Genomic DNA, 11,374 nt, shown 5'->3' with positions numbered 1-11,374 from the left:
TTTCTTTGTTGGCATCGAGTAAAGATGCTAGCTATCGAGTGAAACGAGCAGATATGGCACAAAAACCTCTGGGAATACGTTTAACTTCATCACAGTGTTGCAGGTTCAGGAAGAGAAACAGTGCAGAAGAGAATGATCTGGGGGGAGGGGGTGTTGCATAGAAGTCTTTTTTATCGCCAGATTAAATAACTATGGAATTCTTTTTTCTTCTGGAGCAGTGAGCATTAAGGTCCTTGTTCAATTGCCCAACAGTGGCAGCTTGGCAGTGCTGGGGCTTGAACCCTGACCTTCTGACCAACAGCCCAGCACCTTAAACACTTGACCCACCACTACCCCTTATCTGGAATAGGAGTGGGTGGCTAGAGTTAGACCATAATGCAGAATACATTACAGTGCTGTAGAGCAGAGCATTACACTGGACATCCTGTATCAATAACAAACAGCTTGTACAAGAACATGAACACATATTCAAGGCTCAATTGACCAGAAAGTGTCAAAAGATCAGATGCAAGACACTGTATCTGTAAGTACATAGTCTCTTTCATCAGCAGTTCATTGCTGGCCCCCAAAAAACACAAAGTTTCTTTAAAAAGGATCGCTACCCATGTCAAGCTGCTTGTAGAATTTCAATCACTATTACAGAAATAGTGATGTGACATACGGCTAAGTACGGTGACCCATACTCAGAATTTGTTCTCTGCATTTAACCCATGCAAAGTGCACACACACAGCAGTGAACACACACCCGGAGCAGCGGGCAGCCATTATACTGCGGCACCCGGGGAACAGTTGGGGGGCCCGAGACTCGAACCCACAACCTTCGGGTTACAAGATAGACTCTCTAACCATTAGGCCACGACTGCCCCGAAATAGTCTGAAATAGTCTGAAATAGACTGTAATAGTCATATTGGATGGACAAACACAATTAGTTTGATTATAGATTTGAAAGATGAATTTCCACATTCATGTGGTTTAGAAGGGATTTCCCCACTTCATCAGCAGAATGATGTATCCTTCCCTTTGAGTGTTCACAAAGTGTGTGTGAGTTATTTCAGAGCCTCTGCAATGTTAGGGCCTGTGCATACTTCTTTATCTGGATAATTGGCTACTAGGTGGACAGTCCCATCAGCAGGACGTGCTGGGACTAAAACAGTGACTTGGCTGAGGCCTAATGCCTGGCAGAGTGTGTGAAAAAAAGACAAAAGCATAAAAATGTTTAAAAATTATTCCTAAAGCCAGTGTATTAACATCCTGAAATCTGTGTGAGTCACACTAACACATTTTCAGGAACTCCTAAGAGTTTGTGAAGTGAACAGATGCATACCTGTCTGACTACCTATCTCACTGATATAGTCAGATATGTTTTGTTGCAGCAATCTGACGCAAAGGGGTCTGCAAAATTAGAAGGGAGCAGAACTAACATGAATAAAGACCCAGAGAAAAACTTGCCAATATGATTCATAAAACAGATAAAAGAACTAGAACTGCACAAGTATAGACATGAATATATGCCCTTATCATTGCTGCAGAAGGCAGTGCAGCACATGGGACAGTGTGTGTAACCAGTGTACTGATAGCCCCATTCTGTCTAAACAGACAATTATACTGAATGTTAAAATGAATGATAGGCCTTCTGTGCCTGCTACCAGTCAGTCCAGACCTGCAGTCTCAGACATAAAGCTCTCTGTGGTACAACACACCTTGGAATTATAGATCTGACCCCAGGAAGTGACCCCCTTATTCAGCCATATACATAAAGAATGCAAGTTCAGAAATAAGAAATAAGAGTTTACTCTGGTTTCCTCAAAAAACAAAAAAAAGGTAAAAAAGGGAGAAAATTGCATTTTTAGATTTTGTTCCAACCACAGTACAGTTTCTGTACTTCTGTAATCTGATTATAAACTTCATTAATTAGGCTTGGGTACTTTTTTGCAATGGCACATAGCCAAAGAACTTGATCAAAACCTGTCTAAGAAAAGCATCTTACATCATGTTCAGACATCTTAAGCAGACTCAGTGCTTACTGGAGCAGTCTAGCAGAAGATATCAGACTTGTCCTTCTGTTTCCATTTTTAAATCAAAGTTTGTTTGATATATTTCATTGCTTTTAGAAATGATTGAATCCATTTCATATGTGTGTATGATTTTTGGAACCATACTATGTGTGTATTTTATTTGTCCAATAGTATGTGGATCCCAGATTATTAGACTCATATGTGCTAGTCCATCCTATTCCAAAAGTACTGATATGGAGTTGTTTCCCACAGATTTGTAACTATAAAAGCCACCACTCTTTTGAGAAGGTTCTGGAAAGGATCGTCCACAGAAGCATTAGTGAGGTTGGTCACTGATATCAGGCAAGGCAAGGACGCCTAAAGTGCTGTCAGGATTCCTATTAATATGTTTCTCCGACTTTGAGCACATTTGGAGGTCATGATCAGGTGTCAACATATTTTTGGCCATATAATGTGTATGTTTGAATATAGTACATGACATTTGTACAGCACACTGGTGAATGGACATTTATTTAAGAAGAATCACTTACTTACTCAACATGATCTTTGCAAATGGACAGCCAAGGAAATGTTAGTCAGTAAATAAAGCTGTCTGCGTAATTTATGTGAAGTAAGGTTTCTTAAATTAGACATATTAAATTAAATTAAATCAAATAAATCAAAACCCCAATTTTGCCCATATCCCAATATTTTTTCCTCAGCCACTGCAACATCTGGTGTGTTTTCCCAATCCTCCACACATAGATTAAAGGTTTGATAGCTCCGCCCCACACATGCACCAGACAAGTATAACCCAGACAAGTATTATGGCGGAACCTGTTGGGGCAGCTGACCGAGGGTATATTTTTATCGATAAATGAACTCAATGAGTAATACTATGGTAATACAAATGTGTTTTTGTAGTACTGTGTGTTGTAGCGTGAAAGGTTTATTTCCGTTTCACGCGGAAGACGTTCAGTTCTCTCCAGCGCTGGAAAGCTGATCGTATATTAACACGTCCTACTTCTTGCCTTATCGTAAGCCTTTCTTCGCTTACTTTCTTTGTTTTTATCCTCCATGTCAATGTTAAAACCACTTTCTGCCAATGTCACACATGCGCACTGAACGCTCTCTCCACCGCATATTGACAAGCCCCGCCCCTTTCTGCTCATTGGCTACACGTTAGTTTTGTCTTTGTTTTGTATGGCGGTCCAACGCAGTTTTCTGAAGCGTTTCTCAAACAGCGGAGACCCCACCTTTAAACAAGGCACATTAATAGCACATTTCATCAGCATTTTTTCTTTGCAATTCTAAATGCCCTGCTCCATATTTTAGAAAGTAACTTTAAGGTAAATTGTTATGAGCGGTTTAAATGCACGCAATAACCATGGTTTTTGTTTAGGTGGATATACTGTAGTATGAGAAAGAACAATGTGCAAGTACATAGCTGTAATTAATGCAGGAAGCTTTCATTGCAAGGATTACTACTTCAAAGGATGATTAATTGTCCTACTGAAAACCTCATCTAGCTTTTAAAAAGCTTTAGGCACCATATAATGTACAATGCAACATTAAATAAAGTGGCTTAAAGTGCCATAAGTGCAATAAATTGCCAAAAAAGGTTTTTTTTAATCACATTATGGATTGCTTTATGGCAGTGGTTTTTATGTTGGTTAATTGCTGAAAATATACTTCTCTTTATCTTTGAAATTGTCTTCACTGCCCTAAAATAATGCATTTTAGACAGCTGTCATAGAGCATAAAAACTGTTAGTTTATATAATGTCTGGTTTTGGTATTCCCAAATGAGATATATCTCAAAGGTCATGATATGCTGGCGGACCAAGAAGCATTCTCTCAAAGTTAAAGATTATCTCAGCGCTGCAGCACTTCGGGGATGCCAGACACCGTCTCACTAAGTGTTCATTAGTGTGATCTGTGGGATGAGAAAGAATGGGATTTTTTCAGTCAGACTCAACAGGTCAAACAAGTAGTTATTAGTGCTTAAATCTCCTTCTTTATAAAATTACATTAGTAGCCCAAGGCTGCTTTTCGATAAGATGAGCTTACACCATGTATGTAGTTGCATGCAGTTTGCAAATTTCATGACAATGAGTAGTCTTCGGTATGTTTAATATTCATGGTTGTTCTGTTGTTTTTGCGCATTTAAATCAGGCTTTGCTCATTCATGGAAATGTGCTTAGCCATTTGTGCAGGAAGAGTAAAAGTCATCCTGTTTGTCCAAATGTAGCCTCCAGAGAGGGAGGCAGTGAGCGGGTCTTCCGAATACTTTCATGGCTGTCTGCTTTTCCATTAAAAAGAAAATCCCACAAGCATACAAAAAGACAACAATGTGGGCATGCTAATTAGAGCTATCATCTGCTTGACAGGCACTAGAACTGTGAGATGGAGCATGTACTGTAGCATCATAAGTGTCTGATGTGTTACACTTCCCCTATTGCAAAACTCTCATTTTTGTTCAAAAACAAACCAAACCCATGTAACTCTTTTATTTATTTCTTAAAATGAATTATATTATGAAATGATTTGTTAGAGTATTATCGTGGCACAGCTGGTAATGTTGCACCTGCACAGCTCCAGGCTCCATGCTTCAATCCTGGCCTCAGTTTACCATCTGCGAATAGTTTCACGAGTCATCCAAAATTACAGTTTTAATAGTGAATGTGTGTTAAATGTGCACGTTAGATTAGGACCTCGTATGCATAACACAGAACGTATGCACAAAATAGAAAATAGATTTTACTCAAACATTCTGCTTTAAATGAGAACCGAACTAAATGTGAAATTTAATGACAACCATTTCGGAGCTCTAATTTTAGCTCCAATTGCACTATTAAATATCAATGCAACACTTTACAGAAGAAGAAGAAGAAGAGAAAAAAACGTCCACTGGGTATGACACTGAGGATAATGAGGGCACATTCCCTTAAAACTGGCCTACATGCATGTTTGTGTTTGTGTATATGTGTGTGTGTAAGACAGGGAGAGAGAGGGAGAGGGGTGGTATGTGGTGTATCATACAAGGGCTGAAATGGCTGTAGATATAATGGGCATCCATCACCCACGCAAACAGTGGGGGTGCTTGGCCTTTTGTGCTCTCTGCTACTTTAGATACAAACACATATACACAGAGTAGGTTTCCAATCTCCCTGCTCAATTAGTGAGCAATGACAGTACTATCCCTGCCTAATGGCTACTTCAAACAGTGTGGCACAGTTTATAATAGAGCACACACACACTTCATTAGTCTCATTATGATCCACGACTTAATCTGAGCTTAGCGTCCTTGAAGTACATGCTCTGAATTTGATTCAGTTTTGGTCAATTGGTGTAGGTTACTTTTGCTTTCATAGATTTAAATGAATTTGTGTTTTATCAGAGTGGTTTAAAAAAAAATCCAAAAACATCACAAGTGACACAAATTTATAGAACTTCTCTCTTTAATATCTTTAAAATGGATCAGATGAATTTTCACAGGGTGGATATTCTGTATATTACTAACATGCTGATTTCAGTCAGCTACTAGAGATCAACAAAGCAAACAGGCTAGAGCTTTGAAACAAGACCACCTGATGAACCCATCGATTTTCCACCATATCACTTCTGGGTGGAGGCAGCAGTCTTTTCTTCCCAGAGCAACAGTGAAAAAAGATTCCCGCTTAAACATGAGGGATTTTCCGGAGTGGATATGAATCGCCATGCTGCAGTGCTGCAGGGAAATGTGCAAGAAGATTTTATAGGCTTCCCCCAAGTGTGATCCTTTATCCTGCTTTCATTAGCAGCTAACAGCCTTCTCCCTCTATCTCTCTCTCGCTCTCTTTCTCTCTCTCTCTCTCTGTAAACAGCACATACAGCACATTGCTGACTGGCACCTCTGAGTATGTCACAGGAGAAACCCCACCAGAACACAATGCACAGTGATAATCAGATGCAGTACAATCAAAAAAACTCAGATTTTACATAGGACTGTAGAAATGGAAACTTATTTCCAATTTAAATTCAAGCAACCAAATGCTAATTTAACACGGAAGAGATACGTTCTATGGGTTCCTACTCAATTAACATCCAATATAAGTATAGTGTATAAGTAATCATTTGGGAATAGCATCAAAAACATGTGTATGGATTTTTAATAGAATGGCCAGGAATCAGCTGTGACCTTAAAGTTTGATGGATGTCTTGCATGGTTGTGGAATACAAATGCAGACACAAGGCCCCTCTAGGCTTAGCTTAAGGTCATCACCAGTGGCTTTAGTCTGGGTGTAAAAAGACAATTCATTTCCAGTGCCATTCATTTTCAACATCAGAGACCTCCGCTCGCTCTGACTCAGGCTCTTGCCTCCATCACTGCATAGTTAAAGATGTCAGAAGGAATTAAAGGAGCTATGGTTGTAATTAAATTCTGGGAAGGCTGACATTAGAAGAGGTGCTGCTCATCTGCTTAATTGACATCTCCATTTGGGTTTGTGCTGCGTAGCATCACACAGTCACGCTCTCCTGTTCGTGAAAAATCACACACACATTTTGGACCACAGATGGAAGGACACTGAAAAAAAAAAGAAAGAAAGAAAAGAGATTGGGTAATCATATCTATGAAGGAAGTGCCTTGAGTAAATATCCTCTTTATATGAATTTTATCAAGTAAAGAGAATGCTTAGGGGAGGCAGAAGTGGGAAGCTAAGCTGTTTACCTCTGCATTGTCCTCCTATAGCCTACAAATACTGCTTTAGGCTGTTTTCACATATGTAATTTATGTGGTCCCTATGAGGTCTTACAAACCAGCTCTGAAAATCCTCTCAAAATTGAATTTCATGATCTTTTCCAGGAAGCATTTTCCAAGACATGTGGTTTAAAATCATGTTGTGCTGCTAGATTTCATTGGGCAAAGATTTCTTTATGACTAATCAAGACAAATTCAGAAACTCAGCGAAATCCTGACCTATTCTAATGTTTAAACAATCCAAACCAATCTTTGCACACTGTCCTTTAGAGACAAAGCCAAATTGCCTAAGACCTTTCGTTTGCAGAAAAGCACACCTCATAAATGATCACCATTTGCATTATTTTATTCTTGAGGGCGTCCAGCAGCTTGCTAGGGACACTCTTTAATCTTTCTTTTTTTTTTTCTAAGCACATTTTTAGATAAACCAGGGACCTACTAGTGAGATTATAGCAAGTGTGAGTGTGAATCCTACACATTGTAATTGAGTTTTACACATTTACTCTTTCATTCTGGGAAGGCTTTTAGGAATGTAAACTCTAATGCAATCGTGTCTAATTAGATGTTGCTGAAATGTGAGGATTCCAACTGGGGAACTTATTGTGCTCTCTTATATACTGTTTCTTTAGGCCATTCTGGCATAATGTCTTTTCAGAGAAAGGCTTATTTTATATAAGGTACATTTATATATAAAGTCAGGTCAAGTCAAGAAGCTTTTGTTGACATTTCAACCATATATAGCTGTTGCAGTACATAGTGAAATGAGACAGTTTCTCCAGGTTCAAGGTGCTACATAAAACAAAGACAGGGCTAAGGACATGTAAGTAGTCTTAGCCACATAGAGTGCAGCTGTGCAACCTGGTGCAAACAGTGCAGGACAAGACAGACAAGACAGACAAGGCAGTGCAGGACAAAAGACAGTGTAGACAAAACGTTACAAGACAATACAAAAAGTACAAAAAAATACAATACACAAAAGACAATAAACAATAACAGAAACAGCGCTGACCGACCAGTGTAAATACTGTGTGTGAATACTGAATGTTCAAACAATATTTCATGCAGCAACATTTGAATGAACACAGCAGATCATATATATATTTATATATACTATTTAGGTTCTCTGAATTTACTGTGAGATGGGAGATAATAACAATACACTTGTATAGTGTACTATATCATTTTGTGCTTTTATTAAAGGGATAAAGTCCCATTAATGCTTCCATGCTGTTGCTTATTATTCAGTTATTCTGAAGTCAGTGATCAGTTCACACAGTTTTTGTTGTCACGGTGTTGCCACCAGATTTCCTGTAAACTTCACAGTGTTAGCCTAGAGCTTCATTTCAACTCAAGTGCACCAAGGATATGAGCTGTGATCTATCTAAAAACATTGATATTTTGAACGCCTTCTAACCAGATCCCACTGGAGTTCACTTTTATTTTCATCTGCTCCACCAGGAAGCAATATAGAGTGTACAGCGGGCTATACAAATAATATTTGCCACTGTGTGTTCACATATGCTTTAATTAACTTATTGTGAAATAAGAATTTATTACAATATATTTAAAAAAATAATCTAGCAGTGTACTAGTCTAGGCTACCTGATCAATATAAGTAGATGATTATTTTTTTGAGCTCCATAAACGTTTGTGTCAAGAATGTACACAAATGTTTGCCCATGCTATATCTCTACACCATGAACTTTTGCTAACTGGAAAGACACTGTCAACTTTTAAAAGTTCTCTTTCTTTTATTTATAGAAACATCATCAAATGCATATTCTAACAAAACCTACAGTACATGCTTGACTCCTGAAGTTTCAGATACTACTGAAATGAAGATATCAATCATTTTAATATAACAGAATAATTATTCTAAGCAACATATTTCCAACATAATTAGAAGCTGTACCATTTTTGCCATTCTCTAAAACCAATGGAATGAAATGTACTTGCGTCCTCCCTCAAAACAAACCCTGTTTACTGTAATTTAAGTCCACTGTTTCAGTAGAGGGCCAGAAGGCTATATTTTTTCCATATCCTGGATTCCATTTCTAGCCTCAGTTGGAGCATTTCAGCTAACGGCCTGTTGATGGCCAATTACACACCGCTCCACTCCTATTTGAGGTCATCAATAATGGAAGGAAGTGATGACATGTCTTAGCCCATCTTGGCATTAGCAGTAATTTAGCGATGGAGAAACCAGCAGCAGTCCCTGCGGCTTCTCTCCCCATGACGGGAACAGAAAGCAGGACTGTGGCCTGGTCTGACTGGCACAGTAAATAAGAACTTGCTGGAACTAGGAGTGATGACAGATGATGAAGATATGTGAATGACTGGATGATGCATGGAAGCTCATGCTGCTTTAGGGGTGCTTTGCTCACCTTTATCCCTTTGTGTCAAAACCTTTTTGGTCATAAGCGGAAACAGTGTAGGATGATGTAAAGGCAGGATTGGGTAGACACATAGAATAACGATGTGGGCAACAGGGACTGATAATTATGGAACGAGTTCAAGGTTAATGAGCAAATAATCCCTACACCAAATGCTGAAATCTGAGTTTCTGTTAATTATATAACTGCTGCTGGGATGGTGTTGGCAGCTTAATTCTGGGCAACAAAAATATCAAATCCAACCAAGTAACCAAGTATGGGTTACTGCAAGTTAAACGCATTTCTTTCTTTCTTTCTTTCTTTCTTTCTTTCTTTCTTTCTTTCTTTCTTTCTTTCTTTCTTTCTTTCTTTCTTTCTTTCTTTCTTTCTTTCTTTTACAGAAATCAAGTCAGACACTGAGCACTTACATGTAAAGACACAGTATATGCCCTTGTTTGTCACACCTATTACTCACACATAACAAAGCGAGAACAAGACATTTCTCTTCTTCCCAATCCGTTTAGACTACATGTCAAAATAAGCCCGAGGCTTTCCCTTTTGCTTGAATATCACACCAGACAGAACCATACATAAACAAATATTAAAAAAATTCCTCATGAAGTCAGTCAGGAACTGGAACAAATGTTAAATAAACGATGGCCATTTGAATTATCTTTAAAGTATAGATTGGATTAATGAACAGTTTAAATGCTCAATCAAAAAGTGTGTACAAAAAAAAGAGCACTACAGTATACTGAGAAAATCATTACAGATAATCCTGCTGTAGCATCACAGGTATTGTATCATTACAGTAGCTGCACAGTAGATCACTTTTTAAATATTTTATCGACAATCATTTGAAGACTTTGACAGAAAGAAAATAGTGTTGGGTTCTGTGCTGAACTCGGAGTTTGCACTGACCCATTATTTCCTCAGGAGCTCTCAGATGCATTATTATAAACTATTGTAGAAAGGACATTATTTACATTGACATTATTTCCTGTCCAGTGTCACCCAAATGAGGATGAGGTTCCCTTCTGAGTCTGGTTCCTCTCAAGGTTTCTTCCTCATATACAGTTTTCCCTTGCCGCCGCCGCCGCCTCCGTTCTTGCTCTTTAGGGATAGGGATAGATATATAGTATTTTAAATTCTAAATTAATATTTTATTTTAAATTCATTTTAAACTCAAATTGTATGCATTCATTTATTTATTTATATTCTTATTTTTTTCATCCTCTTCTTTTTATTACATATATTTATTTCTTTTCTCTTCTGTTTCTATACTCCTGTAAAGCTGCTTTAAGAAGACAATGGGAATGGTTTAAAGCTCAATACAAATAATTGGAATTTGAATTTGAAAGTAAGGGTGAATTTGGAATCGGGGAAAAGAGATAAAAGGAAAAAGGCTTAAAAATCTCTTTACAAATGTGGAAAAATAATTCATCCTTTGTATCTCTGTACAGGATGTATTATATAACACCTGTGGAAATGTCTTTTGCGAAATATTTGACTTTTTCTTTGTGGCTTACTATCTGTTTTATTATTTTTAACTTCTGTTTATGTCTAAACAAAAGATATCCACCTTCTCTTTTTATTTATCGTTCTAATTTTTAACAGACTGCTGGCTGATTATGAATCTATCTATCTCTTCAACTAATGCTTCATAAAAACTGTTTATTTAGAGATGAGGTGAGAGAAGCATGCCAAGCATTAGAGTATTAGTTATGAAGAATTACTTCCAGGAAAGAAAATGTCATTTGGGACAATGAAATATTAAAACACAGCATAGATGATGTGGAAATTATGATAATAAATGAACAGGTTTGTTCAGAAGTTTCTTGACAAGTGTGCCACACATCTGTTCGTATGATCAGCTGAAATAATTGGGTCTCAGTGGTGCTGAAAAGCAGGCTGAAGGTCTCAGGTTGATATGGCAGTACAAAATGTTCACTACTGTTTAAGGAGCATTTTGAAATTCTGTGCTGAAATGCTGAAGCCACATACAGTCCCTAAGCTGCCTAGATATTTTGACTGCAGGAAGAAATTTGACCGCAAAACCCTGTTAACCTTCATTTTCTTCATCCTGTGGTCTTAAATATATTTTTGTTAATCACACTTCACGATTGTAAACTCCAGCAAAGTCTCTCTGTTTTAGATATACATAGTACTAATCATTTTGTTGAATCAGATTTAAAAAGTTAACTGAGTATTAGAACTGCTTAGACAATAACAATGAGCGTCAAGACAAGTCAGACTAATTATTATAC

The sequence above is a fragment of the Tachysurus fulvidraco genome, chromosome 1, assembly GCF_022655615.1.
Source record: "Tachysurus fulvidraco isolate hzauxx_2018 chromosome 1, HZAU_PFXX_2.0, whole genome shotgun sequence".
NCBI lineage: Eukaryota > Metazoa > Chordata > Actinopteri > Siluriformes > Bagridae > Tachysurus > Tachysurus fulvidraco.
Note: the sequence above shows the minus strand (reverse complement) of the source record.